This window comes from Tenrec ecaudatus, chromosome 1, assembly GCF_050624435.1.
Source record: "Tenrec ecaudatus isolate mTenEca1 chromosome 1, mTenEca1.hap1, whole genome shotgun sequence".
NCBI classification, from domain to species: domain Eukaryota; kingdom Metazoa; phylum Chordata; class Mammalia; order Afrosoricida; family Tenrecidae; genus Tenrec; species Tenrec ecaudatus.
This window is the reverse complement of record NC_134530.1, coordinates 254,835,448-254,854,290: the sequence shown is the minus strand read 5'-3', so window position 1 is coordinate 254,854,290 and position 18,843 is coordinate 254,835,448. Positions and strand designations below refer to the sequence as shown.

General features: G+C 41.4%; 1 long non-coding RNA gene across 4 annotated transcripts in view; it reads right to left on the bottom strand.

Moving 5' to 3' along the window:
- Positions 1–18,843, bottom strand: part of LOC142425950 (uncharacterized) — a 74,858-nt gene that overhangs the window by 53,457 nt on the left and 2,558 nt on the right. For 3 of the 4 annotated variants that reach the window (XR_012779712.1, XR_012779710.1, XR_012779709.1), the window contains exon 2: positions 4,105–4,450. This is a non-coding gene — a long non-coding RNA (uncharacterized LOC142425950). Of the gene's footprint in view, positions 1–3,012; positions 3,080–4,104; positions 4,451–18,843 lie in introns of all 4 variants that reach the window. The other variant, XR_012779711.1, reaches the window with a different exon arrangement.

Here is an 18,843-nt window from a genome sequence, read left to right as displayed (position 1 = left end):
GGGGTACTTCCTCTTAGTTGAATGTTGAGGGAAGTAGTGAAAAGGTCACACCAGGAACCAGCTTGCTAAACGAGGGTCAGTCATGTCACCTTTACCACTGAGACCAAACTATCTAAAGTCCCTCCTGCTCAGAGGAGGCCAAAAATCTGAAGCTTCCTTCACCTCTCAGAGGGACCAGGCTGATAGGTGAAAACTGGGTCTGAAGAAAAAGGACTATAAACGGAGGTAGCAGGACAGTAAACAGATTTAGTCAGGTAGATGGCAGCGTCATGAAAAAGCTCCCCAGGGGTCTGGAAAGGAGAAACAGAACTGACATGAAGTGTTGGAGAGCTGTTGGTGTCACCCACTTAAACACAAACCACTTAGATGACCATGGTCCTTCGTTGGATGTAATGGAGAGTATGGGGAGTGGCAGTAGTGGAGGCTGAGGTTGTAAAGGAATGCTCTTTTGACTAGTATTCATTCTGTTAAAAGGCCTTTAATAAGTACCTCCCTGTGCTTAATAGGTAGCAACTCAGAATGGTCACATGAAAGAATAAACAGATCATTATAGACTGGTACAGTTGGAGGTAACTCTGTGAATACATAACTTCTAATGAAGTGTTATGCCTAATTAAAAGAAGAGTGGCAACGATGTAATTTCCTTTTTTGTTAATGATGCTCCTAAAAATGACAATTGGCCTTTACATCAAATGCCCAGTGAGAGAGTTAAATATCTATCATTTTGGAATGATATTCCATAGTTTTGTAGTAGCTAGCTTTTCTTGGCCACCAACTACTAGGAGTTTCAATGAGTGAATCAAGTCAAGAGCCCCACCTTCACGAACATTTTAAAAATGATAAAAGAAATAAAAATCATTTTGGGTTCAAAAGATCTCTATAGGTCCTGAATTGTTGTTGCTTTTTCATCTATCTATTAAAACATGACTGGAAATAAAGGGGGAAACTTAACCTGCATGATCAAGCAGATCTGATACAGCCTTATCAGTCTGAGTGGAACGAACGGTTTCTACGCATGAGTGTGACACATGTAGGACTCTCCGCCACTGCACACCACCAAATTGTGTTTACTTTTGCATATATGACAAACATTACTGGAGAATTCAGAAAACTGCCTTACAAAATGGCATATTTTTAAAACCCCTCTATTTTATGAAACAGCAATCCTAACAGGGGCTTGAGTACAGCAAAATGCACCTGGACTAGTGGGAGGCCTTAGGGTGGCAGTGTTTTGCACTTTGCCAATACATTTAAATGCCAGCTAAAGCTAGGCTTCCCCTTTTACAGCTATGTTTACAATTTCTTTGTCAGACAGAAAAGAGGAAGTTTTACAATACTTTGACTAAGTTCCCTTACATAATAACATAGTAAAATGTGTGAAATCTGATGAGAGAGCAAATGGCTGTAAGTAAATTCCTCATAGAACCTTTTGAACTTTTGTTCTGATGAAGGAAAGACTGGACTTTTCAATGCAGTTTGGTGTTCCAAAGAATACATTTGTGAAATACTCTGATATACTTAACAGGAATTGACTTAAATTGAAAATGTTTGTTTTATGAGGACAACAACAAAATACACAATCAAAGCTGAAAATAGATACGGTTGTCACAGAGCTAATGGACCAGAAACACTAGTTCTGCTGCTTTGTTTTGCTTTTCTAACTGCTGAAGGAAATACTCGTAGGTAAAAGGGACAAGCTCAATAGTCCAACTTTCACAAATGCCCTCCTTTGGGCTCCTCTGGAGTAACTAGACATTCATTGTCAACACTGAAGTGCTTCTTTCTGAAGTGCAGCCCACAAGACACCCCTACGTTCTCATCTGTTGCCCACAAGTTTGGGGCTGATTTCCTTCTCCTTGTCAGCATGCCAGTGCAAGCTTGGGAATTCACAACACCTTACTTTCTACCCTGCTGGCTCTTAGTGCCTCTTTGAGCTCACTGCTGTGGTTCAAGAGAAGTAGCCATTGAAGGAGCGGAGGTCCTAGGTCTGAGGTTTCCAGACCACAATGAGAAGTTGTGTTGGTGAGTTAAGGCTGGCCAGACCAAAAAAGACTCACTTGGTGCTTACTGCTAGCAACTAAACTCAGGAAGCATGATTTGGCTAATGCAGCGCTATACAAAGACTCAGGATTTCCTGGTTGCAACTAAGATCGTCTGCTCTCAGGAAGGCAGTGAATCCTTTGGGACATGTAGCTCAGTGTATGTGTGTACTGTGTTGGGTGTAACCCCCTTTCAACTGATTGACTGGGAGATGTGTGTGTTGTGTGTGCGTGTGTGTGAAACTCCCTTTCAACTGATTGCTCACAGAAGATCACAAAATGGAGTTTATAATATCTGATACACTGAGAACTATGGCCGAGCCAATATATACAGATATTCTGAAAAAGGCTTATTCTCTCTCAGTTTTGTATCTGATTCTTCATACTGGGTCATCGTACTCTGACAGGGATATATGAACCTATCATTTTACCTACAGTTTTTCAGATTTCCCAGCTCCCATTGCCCTTTACATCTGACCAGCTGGTCTGGGGTTCATCAGCCCTGAACTTACTTAAGACAGGAGAAACTTCCAGCCTGATGCCTGACCCACAAATTTGAGCCTGACCAGTACCTGCATGTACTATTTCATTAAAATCTGTGTGTGTGTACACCTGTCATTTTTGTGTATATATATTTCACTGTTTTTGCTCCTATAGAGAACCAAGTCTAAGATGGGTGACAAAACAGAAGACTTGAGCGTTTATGATAATACTGAATGGCTATCCTAGAGCATTGGTTCTCAACCTGCTTAATGCTGCAGCCCTTTAATACAGTTCCTCATGTGGTGGTGAACCCCCAACCATAACACTATTTTCGTTGTTACTTCATAACTGAATTTTGCTACTGTTATGAATTGGGCCAGCCCTGTGAAAGGGTTGTTCAACCCCCAAAGGGGTCGTGACCCACAGGTTGAGAACTCCATGAGTCTAGAGTCTAGAGAGCCTTAGAATCTTAGCAAAATGCTACACTTACCCTGAGTTTTAGGGGTTTTTGTTGTTGTGGTTGCTGCTATTGATCCTGAGTGTCTTCTGTAGGTTTTCTTAAAATTAAAAAGCCAGAATTTAAGTCCAAACTTTCAATTTTGTTAACCTTTGGAATTCATTCATAAAAAAATAGCTAGCAATGTCACACCAACCTAGTTAAGTATATTGAAATTTTTCAATGTCCTATTGAGTCCCCTGGAAAGGGATACTTTCGTTTCAGCATATGAAAAAGAAACATTTAATACAGTAGAGCAAGCCTAGCATTGAACTCAGATTCTATAAAACACATGACTACTGGGAACCCTGGGTGAATGATGGCATATACCATGTAAAGTAGTGGCTCTCAACTTTTGGGATGCGGCCTCTTTGGGGGTCGAACGACCCTTTCACAGGGGTTGCCTAAGACCATCAGAAAACACAAATTTCCAATGGTCTTAGGAACTGCTCCTCTATCCATCTCCAGGCGGGTCGCCCACATGCAGATATAACCACAGACGAGTACCCGGCGGGAAGACTGTTACCCATGCTACACCATGCTTTAAGACAAAATTTCACTTATTTGTCATTAGAAATACATATTTCACACTATAGAATTTCATATTGTTTTTGTGATTCATCACTATGCTTTCATTATGTTCAATTTCTAACATTGAAAATACATCCTGCATATCAGATATTTACATGACGATTCAGAACAGTAGCAAAATTACAGTTATGAAGTAGCAACAAAAATAATTTTATGGTTACGGGGGTCACCACGATATGAGGAACTATATTAAAGGGTGCCCTAGAGGAAGGTGTTGGGCTGCTTAGTGGTGACCCGGCTTGTGCTGGCGCAGCAGGATGCGTGGGGCAGTTTGAACTTGATCTTGGAGTCCTGAGAGAGCAGCGTGCAAGGTAAGTGGCCAGGCAGGGGCCTGGAACTTCTGCTAAGGTCACCAGGGTGTGCCCCCCACAGGACTGCAGTTTCGGGGTCCCCCTTCCTGCCCCGTTCTAGAGGACCACCTCCCCAAGCCCCAGCCACGCACAGGGAACTGCTACAACGCTGCAGGCGGCACTTGCTGGCCATGATCTCTCCCACCTTCAGGACCTGAATGGAGTGGGCACCCGTGGTGGTCAGGTCAATGGACTCCCGGTACGTGCTGTGGGCCCAGATGCCAAAGTTCTTCTTCTGCAGAGGGGACGTCTTGAACACCTGCCCACAGTGCGCAATCTCCCAGAAGGCTTCTTAATCTTCTTCAGCTGTGACACCAAGTACCAGAAGCTGGACTTGGCGAAGATGCAGTTGGGGGTGAAGATGCGCATGCACTAGAGTGGCGGTGTCCAGCACTTGGGGTGGGCGGGCAGCAGACCCCACCTTGTACTCACGAAGCGTGCCCGAGGCCTTCAGGGCGGTCCCTCTGAGCTCTTCCTGACCTGAAAAAGGACTAAAGTCCCAGAAAGTGTTTACAATCACAATTAGTCCTGCTAATAATCACTCACAATTAAATAATATAATCCTATCAGCATCTTCTCTTACCCAAACCTATCAGGAATAATAAGTGGTTTGGTGTGAGTTTGGTGGGCTGGATCAAGGAATTCGCTATACCACAGGCAGCAGTGCTCTCTGCCTTCTGGGTGGAGGTGCCCCAGACTTAGGCTTTAGGCTCCGTCTTCCAGGACCACTGGGATGGCAACTCTGCTCCCTCAACTTAGGGTAACCTCGTTTTCCTAGTGCAGTGGTTCTCAACCTGGTCGGTCGCGATCCCTTTGAGAGTCGAATGACTCTTTCACAAAGGTCACCTGATTCATAACTGTAGCAAAATGACCATTATGAAGCAGCAACGAAATAATTTTATGGTTGGAAGGTCACCACAAAATGAGGAACTATATTAAAGAGCCACGGCATTAGGAAGGTTGAGAACCACTGACCTAGTGGAATTTTGTGTTGACCCTGTCTTGAAGCCAGCGGACCTCATCCTCCTGCCCCTTAGACATGGCAACCCTCAGCTTTGGGAAGCAAATCTTGCCCCATTCCTGAAAAGTAACTCCACCCTCTGGAGCTGAGTTGGTAAAGATCTGAATCTCTGAAACATAGGGGATTGAAGGTTCACTCTTCCAAACCCAACAGGCCATGGTGGTTCCAACCTCTGAAGCCCCAGAGGCCACAGCCCGACCCTTTGAGATCAAAACAACTGTGCTCCCCATGCTCCTTGTCTCTTCAAGGGTCCTTGGTCACTGTCCTGCTCAGGTCTTTAGCTCTATAGATAAGTGCCTAGAAGCACCTCTACTCAACCAGGAAGCCTCCTGCCTGAAAGCCCTCAGCTCTCATGTTGGTGGGTGGGCTCCTGTGCCATCTTGTATGGGTCAATTAATTCTTCAAGTGCTATTCCTCACTTTTGCCCAGCCTCCAATGGTCCAACTTAATTCACTTTATTCTGAGCCCTCACCAGAATTACCTACTTGCCATAATTCCACCAACAGACTTTATAAGGCAATCTAAGCTTTTACTATTAGGCAGTTTAAAACTCTTCCAGCCTTTACCCATTGTCAAACTCCAAAACCTTTTCCACATTCTATATATATATATTAGAACAGCATCCCACTCTTCTGTACCAAATTCAGTCTTAGTGCTACTGTAACAAAAATAGCACAAGTTAATGGCTTTAACACTGAGACATTTATTTTCTCACAGTTTAGGGGACAGAAGCTAAATTTAGGGCACCATTTAGGGGAAGGTTTACTCTCTGTGTCAAATCTGGGAGAAGATTCTTATCATTAGTCTTCCCCCTTAGTCTAGAAGCTTCTCAGCATAGGGATCCCAGTTCCAAAGGGTATGCTCTGCTCCCAGATTTTCTCCTTTGGTGATAAATGGTCCCCCTCTGCTTGCTTCTTTCTACTCTTATTTATTTAAGATAAAAAGTGATAAGGCCACACCCCAGGGAAACTCCCTTCATAGCTATTAGGGTGGTGGCCTGATTAAGGGTGTTATCTACTGGCACTCACAGCCATCCAGCTCATTCCAACTCATAAGAGACGCTATAGGACAGAACACTAATAACAGATGACCTGGGGACAAGAAGATCATACATGAAGAAAGCAAAAGGTCATTAAAAAGAAAAAAAAATCAAAGTGGATGTCAGAAGAGATTCTTGAAAGTAGAGCAGCTAAAGCCGATGGAAGAAATGTTGAAGTAAAGGAGCTGAACAGAACATTCCAAAGGGAAGCTCCAGACAACAAAGTAAAGTCTTATAAAGAAATGTGGTTCACTTTTCCCTCTAGCTGTGGCAGCTGCAGCTTGAATGTGAGCCAGTGACCTTGCTCAGGAGACCACCAGATCACCCCTTCCTGCTGTCTCACCATGATCTCTAAAGCAGCAGAGGTACACCCTGCCAATACGTATTCCTCATTGTATCCGGACCTTGGCAAAGCTGCCCGAGATATTTTCAACAAAGGATTTGGTTTCAGGTTGGTGAAGCTGGATGTGAAAACAAGGGGTTACAGTGGTGAGGAGTTCTCGGCATCTGATTCACCTAATTCCACAAAAACAAAACAAAACTCATTGCCATTGAGATGATTTCAGCTCATAGTACCTCTACAGGACTGGGTACCCTGTTTCTGTAGATTGCTGAGACTACATTTTTTTTTTTTTTTTTACGGAAGTTGAAATCCTCACGTTTCTCTCATGGAGCAGCTGGTAATTTCAAACTACTGACTCTGTGGTTAGCAGCCCAACTTATAACCAGATCATCAGGCTTCCTTTCATCTAACACAGTCACCAGTATAGTTACTAGGGCCTGAGAGACCAAATATAAACAGTTTGAGTATAGTCTGACTTTCATGGAAAAATGGAATATTGGTAACCCTCTGAGGACAGAAATTGAAATTGAAGGGAAGATTTGCCAAGGTATAAAGTTGACATCTTATACCACCTACTCACCAAAAACAGGAGAGAGAAGGGATAAAATCAAGTCTTCTTACATGAGCAAGTGCATAAACCTTGTATGGTAGTTCGTAATCTAGTGTCAAATTGGGACTTGAGCTGATCAAGAGTGAAGGGGTAGAGTCTAGTCTGTCAAATGGGTTATAGCCAATGGGGCCTCTGTGTGGGCATGGCCTTCTCCTGAGAATTCTGGCAATTCATGTTTTTCCTCCTTGGAAGTGGGACAGACACTCTCTCTGCTCACTCCCTTGGAGACACTCTACTCACAAGACACATGGCACTACACTGATAGACCTGTGGCCCTAGAAACTGGAGAAGCAACATGGAGACCCCTGCCAGCTCTGAGATGCTTTCAAGGCCGCTGGATTCAAAGACTTTCTACCCACTGGCCTGCGATCATACTGAATTTGGCATAATTACATGTGTTTTGTGAATCTGAAGAGGACTTTATAAATTGGTATTATAAATATGTCTATATGGGCTTGGAACTGGACTAGGTTGGGATGTTTTCTTAATGTACAATTACCCTTTATATAAAACTCTCTCTTATACACATATGAATTTCTATGGATTTGTTTCTCTAGTCTACCCAGAGTAACACACCTTGTTTATAATATTGGCTTTGTTTTTGCTGTATCTGAACTCCATGAATCAGCTGTCTTTGGCTATGAAGACTTAAGTTCTAGGGCTACTAGTGAATTAGAGGTAAAAGCCAGTTCCCTTAATGGGTGTCCACATCAAGTCCCTCATGGAATTCAGGAAAAGCTGGGGAAATGCTGTCAAGCTTAACTTTCAACAACAAAACAAAAGCACTAGTGGTAAAAGACAAAATAAAATCAACGGTACTTCATTAAAGTTTTAAACTGTTGTTTATCAAATGACTTTACAAAAATAAAAATCCATTCAATTGAATGGGAGAATATAAGAAACTATAAATCTAGAAAAATCTAATAAACTTTGACGTTGTTAAGTGAACAACAAAAAGTCAAATAACCCAATCACGATGGGCAAAGGACCTGAATGGATAGTTCACAAAAGAAAATATGGCCTCTGAACTTACAAAGATACTTAGCATCATTAGCCATCAGACAAAAGCAAAATTAAAACCATGAGACACCATTTCACTCCCACTGGGGTGGCTAATGAGTTGGAAATGACTCAGTGGAAATGTTTGTTTGCTTTGTTTTGAGGATGACTAAGATTTTAAAATACAATAATGAACAATGCATGTTGGCAAGGATATCGGGAAAATGGAATCTTTACCCATTAGTAGTGTGAGTGCAACATGGTACAGTCATTGTGGAAAACAGTGTGGTGATTGTTCAAAAAATTAAAAAATTGAACTCCATATGACTCAGCAATCCCCCTCCTAGGTATATACCCCCAAACTTGAAAGCAGAGACTTAATAGACTTGTTCACCGATGTTATTCCTGTACTATTCACAATGTCCAAAAATAGAAAATAACCTAAATGCTCCTCAACAGATGGATTGGTAAAATAAAAGGAATAGATAAATACATTAAAATAATAGTGACTGAGAAGTCAAGATAGCATCCAGGTAGAATCACCCGCCTGGTGCTCCTGTTGTTAGAGCAGAAAATTAAGAGGTAAGGAAGCCAATATTGGGATACTGGGTGCTAAAAATAGATTCAGTGTACTAGGGTCTGGTTCAGACCTCCCCCCCTGCAATTTTCACCCATGGAGCAATTTGAGAACTCGCTGAAACTCTCTAAGTTCACTGTGTTGGCCCACAGGCTCTGCTAATCCCTTGCCAAGTCTAGTGGTACAGTGTCTGCCACTTCTTCCTGCGCCCAAGACCTACAGCATGCAGTAATATCCCCAGGCTGCTGTTTAAAGGTAACCATAATCCCAGGATCTCAAAGAGGCTCTGAGAACTAGCCATGAGACCTCATGCCAGACTTTCCCTCTCTGCTATCCTCCCCACTCCTGCCTTGGGTTTTGCATCACCACTCCCAGCCAGGAATGGATTGACATCAATAATGCATCATACCCCTCTCCTAGTCCCACACCTGTCAGCGTGGGTAATGATAGATAGTTTTCAGCAATTGAAGAGCTCCTGAGATATTTACCGGTGACACAACACAGATCCCCTGTGAAGCCTGTAGAGCTATGCTGGAGAGAGCTGGGGGAGATACAGGAATGCAGCCAGGGTATAATTCAGATTCAGTCAACCCCAAACCCACTAGGCTAATCTGGTTCTACTCCCCTGGGGGACAGTGTGGTACAGCACCAATACCAGGGCACCCTACCAGCCCACTATTTTTTAAAAAAAAAACAACTTTCAATCTCAGGCTATATTCCTTTGTATAACTTTGAATGCAAGCCACCAGAAACCTGGTCTATTAGCATAGAATTAACATAACAAGACAAGCAAACTCTAAGGCACACTGCCTGGATTTTAACATAATAAAACAGGAAAAGCCAACTGCTGCTGAAAGCCACAACCAAAGTCAAAAACTGGCTCTACCTATTTGCAGCTCCATAGAGTCTTTAAAAGACTGAAAATAGTGGCCAGACCAGTCCCGTGCCCATGCTGAAAGCCTGTCCCAACCTAGTCCAGTGGCATACATACAGTCATCAGCCTCAGTCCACCATTCAAGGGCCCCCACACCCACCAGCCACTGAGTCGCTGCAGCACCTCGCCTACACTTTACCATAGTAGTCCACAGGTAGTCCCCAAAACCACTCTTACCACTCTAACAGAAAAAGAGCTCAGGGCCCCACAGTCTCCTGGGAATATGGAGCCGAATTCTTCCAAAACGACACGCAGACAGCAAAGTACCTCAATACCTGCAACAAGAAAATGAAAAAACCCAAACACAACAGTCCTAAACAAAACTATGCTCATAGAAGAAACAGACGCTGATCTGCCATAAAAAGAAATCTTGAGAATGCTGCTTTGAGTAATACAGGATATGAAGGAAGTAACACAGAATAAGGACAAAACAATAGAAGAAATGAAGTCCACATTAGAGGGGATGAAGTCTCACACCAAAGGGAAATACAAGAAGTAATGAATGACATAACAGAAGCAAAATACAAGATCACAGACTTTACCAACAGACTAGAAGAAGCAGAGAATCGTTCCAAGCATCTAGAGGACAATCAGGCAGACTTCAACAAATGAGAAAGTCAAACAAGATGATCAAAGAGGCAGGAGAAAACCTGAGAACATGACAGATGCTATAAAGAGGTGCAATATTTGAATAATCGGTCTACCAGAACAAGACAAAACGAAGAAGCCAACAGCTAAAGTATTGAGGGAATTTTTGGAAGCCAACTTCCCCACCTTAATGAATGAGAATCAGAAACTCATACAGGAAGCAGAGTGGACACCAATTATACTAAACCCCAGGATGAACTCACCAGAGCACATTATCCAACTTCAAGGAAAGAGAAAAATTTAAGCAAGAGAAAGATGGTCACATACAATGGTGTTCATGTAAGAATATGGTCATACCCATCAGCAGATACCATGAAGAGGAGAAAGTGGAGTACTATCTTCCAAAAGCTGAAAGAAAAAAATGTCATCCTGAGAACCCTCTACACTGCCAAACTATTAAGATACATGGTGAGGTGTCTGGAGCCATGAAGCCTGGCCATTACTTGGAATTTATTAGCCTGAGCTCTGGATATTCTTCTACCCCAGCCTACGTGTTTGACATACTTAGCTTGCCTGACATAGATAAAGAAGTCCCTATATGTCTGTACGATTCTGTTTTGTGGTCAGCATTCCCAGAAAGAACCCAGCCTGTAAAGCTTAAGCAAACATGGTGTGATGTTCTTTAGATAAGCACCTGCATCCTGCTCCCTCCTTTCTTCCCCATATAAGCTGTAGCTTTTTACTCAATAAATGAGACTTGATCAGGCTACTGTCATGTCTCCATTTCTGTGTCTCTTGTCCCCTCAATTCCCACTCCACCCTCCAGGGTCCGCGTTGAAGTTCCTGCGGGTCGGGACAGTGAGGAAAGTCTTCTCAGACAAGGAAAAACTCAAAGAATCCACCATAAAACACCCAATCTGTCAGAAAATCCTTGCTGACTCACTGTGGTCAGAAGGCCAACATCCAACAAGCACAAGTATGAGACCGCCATATAGTGCAACTCCATCCAGAAGTCAACATGCTGAAAACAACTACCAAGATAACATGGCCTCAGAGGGAAAAGATGGCAAGACTGAAGTCTCCAAAATAAACACAGCACACTGTTTGAAGGGAGCTTTGAAAACACCCAACACAAAAGGTTCAAGATGATAGCAATGAATCCACAGATGGTGGCAATAACTCTGAATGTCAATGGCCTTAACTCGCCCATTAAAAGTCAAAGGTTGGCAGACTGGTTCAGAAAACATAATCCATTAATCTGTTGTCTGCAAGAGATACATGTAAACTCCCAGGGAAAAAAACAGACTGAGAATAAAAGGCTGGCAGAATAAATATCGGGCAAACAGCAACTTTAAAAAAACAGGGGTTGCAATCCTATTCTCGGACAAAATTGACCTCAAGGTGCAAACCATAACAAGAGACAAGGATGGGAACTATATAATACTGAAAGAATCAGTAGACAGTGACCCACAAAATTCATCAAACTTCAAAAGATGAAAAAAGAAATCAAACTCAACAATCATAGTAGGTGACTTTAATACACCGCTCTCAGAGAAAGACAGATAACTTTAAAGGACGCTCAGCCTGGAGGACACAGAGCTAAACACTACAATGGGGCAACTGGACCTGATAGACATCCAAATACAAAATAGTGCAAATGGCTCATTTTCAAAAATAGACCACATGCTGGCACACAAGTCGTGCCATAGTATCAGCCGTCCCTCTTAAACCACCATTCCATAAAGCTAGAGATGAACAAATGGATGACCAAGGCAAGCAACTAGAATATGAATAATGATCTTCTGCGACACAAATAGGTACTGGTCCAGATTAGAGAGGAAATTAGGAAGTTTCTAGAAGCTAATGAGAATGGGAATACAATGTAACAAAGCCTCTGGGATACAGCAAAAGCAGTTATTGAAAAAAACAAAAAAACAAAATGCAGTTATCAGATGAAGTTTGATAATGATTAAGGCATATATTAAAAAGTGAGACTTATGACTGATAATGCTACCATAAAACAGAGTCAACAGAACAAGCCCCCCAATAGCAAAAGAAAAGAGATAATAAAAATCAGGGCAGAGTAAAACTAGTGGGAAGATAAGTATCAAGTGGGAGGTGGATGCCCTCTTTAAAAAGTGGTGCTGGAAATAATGGATATCCACCTGTAGAAAAATGAAACAAGACCTCTACCTCACCCCATGCACAAGAACAAACTCAAGGTGGATCACAGACCTAGAAGTAAAACCCTAAACCATCAGGACCATCAAATGAAGGCATAGGGACACATCTAGGAACCTTGACTTAGGGAATACATAGGCCTGACTGCAATAGGGAAGGGCACACACACAGATGAAACTGAAATTGACAACTGGACTATACTAAGGATAAAACACCTGTGTGCTTCCAGAGACTTTCCCAAGAGAACCCACAAACAGAGAGGACTTAAAGACTTAGGGCCTACTACTGAAATCTATAATGCCCTCCTAGACTGCAAAAAGAAGAAAACAGTTAACCCCCTGAGGAAGTGGGCAAAAGACCTGAGCAAATGCTTCACTAGGGAGGATATCCGAATTGCTAACAAACCGAGAAAATGCTCCCGATCATGAAGCCACCTAACACCCTTGAGGATAATCCAAATCAGAAAATCAGAGAGCAACAAATGTGGGAGGGGATTTGGCGATAGGAACTCTCCTCCACTGCGGCTGGTCATGTAGATACCTGGAAAGTGATCTGGTGATATTTAAAGCAAATGGAAATTGAGTTACTTCATGACCCAGTAATCCCTCTATTAGCATATACCTAGAATAGATAAGAAATAGATACAACCATTCTTCTGCGCTCCACTGTTTATTGAGGCACAATTCACAATAAAAAAGAATTGGAAACACCTAAATTTCCATCGATAGATGAGTGGATCAGAAAATTCTGGCATATACAATGGAGTACTACGCATCACTAAAAATCACTGATGATGGCATGAAGCACATCATCTCATGGGAAGATTTGAAGAAAATTATGCTATGCGAAGTTAGCCAATCACAAAAGGACAAGTACAACGTGAGTCCACTGAGGTAAGTATAATCAGCACAATAGGTATAGAAGAAAAGCCACTTATTTCCCACTATACTGGCTGAGGTACAGGCAATTGAGTGAGGGACAGACCAAATTTAAGAATGTACACATCATTCCAACACAAAGAAGGGGATGGGAGTGGGGGAAGAGGGAGACGAGGGCACTGGAGGAGCAGGGCACTAATACAACCAGGGGGAGGGTATTGTTTATGTCTCCACAGAAATGGGAGTGTGATTACAGACCCCACCACATCACACAAAACTTTGAGGGCAATGTAACCACGTGGAGCAATTCATGAACAGAGAGGTCTTTGGGGCCAGGCCCAATCAGAGCCTAGCTGACCCCTTCCCTAGAAGTATGTGCTACAGAGGACAATACTAAACCTACAAGCTGGGAAGATGGCCAACCTGCCTCCCTCACAAGGAAGCAAACCAAGAAAGAAAAAAGAGAGAGAGGAACTGGACCCCATAGAGGCACATCAAGCCCTGAGGATGACATTCTAAGAGATTTCCTACCCACTGGCTTGTGATCTTCCTGAATTGGGCATCATTGCATGTGTTTCGTGAGTGCAAGTGTGAAGAGATTGGCATTAGATTATATGGGCTAATATTAGACATAAGGACTTGATCTGGACTGGGCTGGGATGTTTCTTCAATATTCAATTGCTCTTGTATATAAAGCTCTTTCCCATACACATGAGTGTCTATGAATTTTGTTACTCTAGTCTACCTGGACTAACACACATTCCATGTAAAGAAAACCAAAATCCTCACAACTGGACCGATAGGTAACATCATGATAAATGGAGAAAAGATTGAAGGTGCCTAGGACTTTGTCTTGCTTGGATCCACAGTTAATGCTCATGGAAGCATTGTATTGAAAAGACCATTGAAAAGCAAGGATGTTACTTTAAGGACTAACATGCACCTGATCCAAGCCATGGTATTTTCCATTGCATCATATGCATGTGAAAGTTGCACATTGAGTAAAGGAGACAAATTGATCTGTATTGGAAGAAGTAAGCTAAGCGAGCTCTTTAGAGGCAAGGAAGGTAAGACTTTGTCTTACATACTTTGGACAAATTGTCAGCAGAGAGCAGTCCCTGGAGAAGGACATTAAGTTGGGTAAAGTGAAGAGGCAACATAGTGTTGTTGTGGGTTGGAGTTGACTCGATGGCACCTAACAACGGAGTTTGGCACTCTTCTCAAACATGTGGTTCAGTTGTTTCCCTAGGGTTCACTCAGGAGTTTGGAATGCTCACTACCATCTGGATCATGTTTGCAGTCAACTTGGCCTCCGGTTTTCCTGGTTACTGTGCAGTCATATTGTATATAATTCATTCTAAAAGTCTCTTGGTATATTCACCATATTCTGTGATGTCCTTGTGATCTTGGAAATTGTTGTTCACTGACATATAGTATGTGACTAATATATATATTTTTAAATGGTATAAATGTGCTTTATAAATGGTAAAAATGTACTTAATAAACTATATACCAGCTAACCAGTCTTCGATGCTGTTGGAGTTTTTTTTAGCCTAGCTTCCTAGTAAACAGTTTTTCTCTTTCTCTGTTCCACTTGAAGTGGTTATTAATTGGGTTCTTTTGCTCCAGTGCACGGAGCATCCGAATTGAGACTTCTAACCTCCTAAATTTTGAATGAATTAATTTGTTTGTTAAAGCCACCTACTTGTGGCACTTCTTTTATCATACCACTAGATAACTAAGACACTAGAGACACGTGATTTGTTAAAATGGGTGATCTACTCTCTCAACGGGCTATCACACTTGACAATTCTTATTTCCATCCTTTTTTTAACCCTGCAAGCTAGTTTTTGTTACCTGGGTTACCATAGAAGCAGGGAGCTTCAGGCAAGTAAGAGATTTTACAACACCATCAACTAGAATAAACATATTATTACATGCCCTTTGTAGTACAGCATAACATTCTTTTAAGATAGGCATGTGTCTTGAGGATTTAAAGTTGGGGGAAAAATACAACAGTACATGAGGACAACAGTATTTGAGGAAAGAGTTATTTACAACAAAATTTCAAGATCATTAATGTTGTGCTTTGAGTGTAAGAAGGAAATTAGAGCCCAGATGTTGTTATTTCCTGTGTCAATCCATCTCATTGATTGCCTTCCTCTTTTCCACCACCCCTTCACTTTACCAAGCTTGATGTCCTTCTCCAGGGACTGATCTCTCCTGACAATATGCCCACAGAATGCAAGACAAAGTCTTTCTATCCTTGTCTCCAAGGAGCACTCTGGCCTTATTTCTTTCAGTATAGACCAGTTTGGCCTTTTAGCAGTCCACGGTACTTTCAATATTCTTCTCCAGTGCTACAATTCAAATGCATCGATTCTTTTTTTTATGCATCGATTCTTATATGGCCTTCTTTAGTCAATGTGCAACTTTCACATGCATATGATGCAATGGAAAATACCATGGCTTGGGTCAGATGCACCGTAGTCCTTAAAGTGACATCCTTGCTTTTCAATATTCTAAAGGGGTATCATGCAACAGATTTGCCTAACACTACATTTCTTTGCTTGAACCCAGAGAGTTTTGATTAAGATTTATAAAGGGTTTTAAAAAGTAATTTTACAGTGTGAGGAAATGAGGATATGACAGAAAAGGAAAGGTAGAAATGAGAACAACTTTCTAAAACAGTTCAATTTTAGTGCTGTTTATGACAAATGTATCAGTATTCAGAGAAGAGCATACATTGTGGGATTTTTGTACTATCCTTGCAAGCAATTTTTGTTTAAGCCTGTGAAGACCATATTCTAATACCTAAATACTTATATTACCCTTTGCCTTGGGAAAATTTGCTATTTCAAACTAAAATTAAAATCATAAAATAACCTTGATGTTGTGAAGTGATATATTTGTAAGAAGCCATTTGAAAATGAGTTTGCTCATCTATAAAATAAGGCAGTCAGCCCAGAATATCTCTAGGTTTCCTTTTAATCTTGCATATTATATATATATAAATCTGCAAACATTTGCTCATTCATTAAATGACTATTTAGGCATTTGGTATGCCAGTCACTATGGCATCACTGAAAATGTATCGGGGAACAAAAAAAGCACACGCCTCTATTCTCACAGAGCAACTGTGAGCACAAACGGAGCACTGTGCATTCCTACCAAGGACTATGCCAAAGAAAATGACCAAGATGCAACTGTTACAGAAAAGGTGGTTGCCTCTATTTGAGACAGGTAAGCATATATCTATTTGTTGCATCAGGTCAGACTGTTTATCAATCTTTCTATTTAGAGTTTCTGAAAAGATTGTGTAACATGTGAGACACAAAAGGTCTCATTTGTGGCAGGCACGGGACTGGTTTTGCAACCACCATGACAATGCACCAGCTGACGCAGCCATGTCAGTGTACCAGTTTTTTGACTAACAACAGCATGTTTTTTGTCCCAAAATGGGGGGCATGAAAGGACAGCAATTTGATGGCAAAAATAAGATGAAGAAAAAAATGAGGGAGGTGCTGTCAGCCATCCAAACAGAAGTGTTTGAAAAATGTTTCCAAGAATGGAATCACAGATTTGACAAATGTATTAAGTGTAATGGAGAGAACTTTGAAGGTGACGAGGTTGCTTTGTAAAAAAAATTAAATACATAGCTTTCGGGGAGTGGTTTTTGTTTTGGCAGGGTGGGGGCGGGTACCCCTTCATATATTATGCTTTTCTATTACCTTGCAAAACAAACAAGATCTAAGTTAGATTATATGAATGAGTTCTAAAATTATCTGAAATTGGATGGTTGTCAGTCAATTTTTTAAAATTTCTTTTCTTTTTTTTTAAACAATTTATTAGGGGCTCATACAACTCTTATCACAGTCCATACATATACATACATCAATTGTATAAAGCACATCTGTACATTCTTGGTTGTCAATCTTAAGATTGTAGATTGGTTGTGAAATATTACCACTTGGAAAAAAAAACAAAACCAATTCCAAATGGAAGCATGAAGGCCAGTACTAATTATTATCATTTTCTATGGTTTTACAAAAATAAAGATCATTGCCTTAGTTATCCAGTGCTATTATAACAGAAATACTGCAACAGGGTGGCTTGAACAAACAGAATTTTATTTCTCACCATTTAGGAGGTGAAACATTCGAATTCACGGGGCCAGCTCTAGGGAGGCCTTTCTCTCTGTATGGACTCCAGAGGAAGGTCCCTGTTTCTTCTGAGCTTTTGCTCCTGAGGTTTCTTCATGTGGCTTTGACTCTCTTGCCCACTCAGCTAGCTCCTTTGTTTGTGTATCTCCAGAGAAAGAGGCTCAAGAAACATCCTACACTAATTCGCCTCATTAATATCATAAAGGCAAACCCATTCCCAAATGTTATTATAACCATAGGTAGAGAGGTTAGGATTTACAACACATTTTGGGGAAGCAGGATTTAAATAAAAATATTCTAGCTTTCACCCCAAGACTTATATGCCTGCCACATACGATATTCATTTTCTCTGTTACGTCATCACAAAAGTCTTAAATCAACTTCTAGTCCAACATCTCATCTTTTGAAACATCTAAATCAAATTTGAGTGAGTCCTTAGGTGCTTTTTTATCCTGGAACATAGTTCCTTTTGATCTATGAACCTGTGAAGTCTAGTCCAGATTCAAAAGTACGATGGTGAAACAGGTAAGATAGACATTTCTACTACTAATGGAAAAGATTGGAAGAGAAGTAGGGAAGGCAGACATCAAGAGAGTCTAAAACCAAACAGAATACATTGCTTTCACGCTCAAGGCTTGAAAAGAACAGATGTTCAATTCTTGGGGGAAAGCTCTCCATCCTGAGCTGTAACTCCACCTTCCAAAAGCACTAATAAAACAACTCTACTCTCCTGTGCTTGGGGCAGCCCCTGAGCGGTGACCCTCCCCCATTGGTCCCATTCTTCTCCTACTGCTTTAGGCAACAGCCATATCTCTTAGACAAACTCAATGGCAGCCGAGTGAGTGAAGATCTGATTCACTGAATATTAGATCAGGCTTCTACCCTGTGATGTAACAGAGACTGTGCCCCTCCCCCCATGATGAGACCCCCCAAAGTAGTGGTCCTCCCTTGCAGGCCAAGGGTGAATAAGGAAGGTGCTTCTTGTGTTCCTTCCAAGAGTGTTGCTAATCCCCAGGTTGCTTCAGGGATAGTTTTTATCTTTTGTTGGAGGACTGTTCCGGCCTGCAGAATTCTAGCAGGCAGAAAGTGTTTTTCCTTTTATTCTTTTTCTGTTGCCTTCATCTAAGCTGATGATTTTCCTATGGTATTTGGTTAGAGACTGTACACACAGACATCCTAACAAAAGGTTGTGTAGCCACGTTCTTGGTGAATGTTCTAGGACACGTGCTCTTTGCTTGTGCAACAGAATTTTCTAACCTTTAAGTTCTGTTTTCATTCTTCACAGTTCATTCTAAAATTCTATCTCTTTCAGATCACTTGTTTTAAAATCACATTTTACTCTAAGCCGGTAGGAGAAACCACAAAGTCCCTTTACTATCTTGCTCAGAAATCTCATCTAGGTATCCCAAGTTCATTACTTAAAAGTTATATCTCTACCAAACAATTAAACATAACCCAGACAAATTTTTTTGCCACTGCATAAAAAAGCATCACCCTTTCTCCACTGTTCAATCACATGTTCATTGTTTTCTTTTAAAGCCACATCAAAAG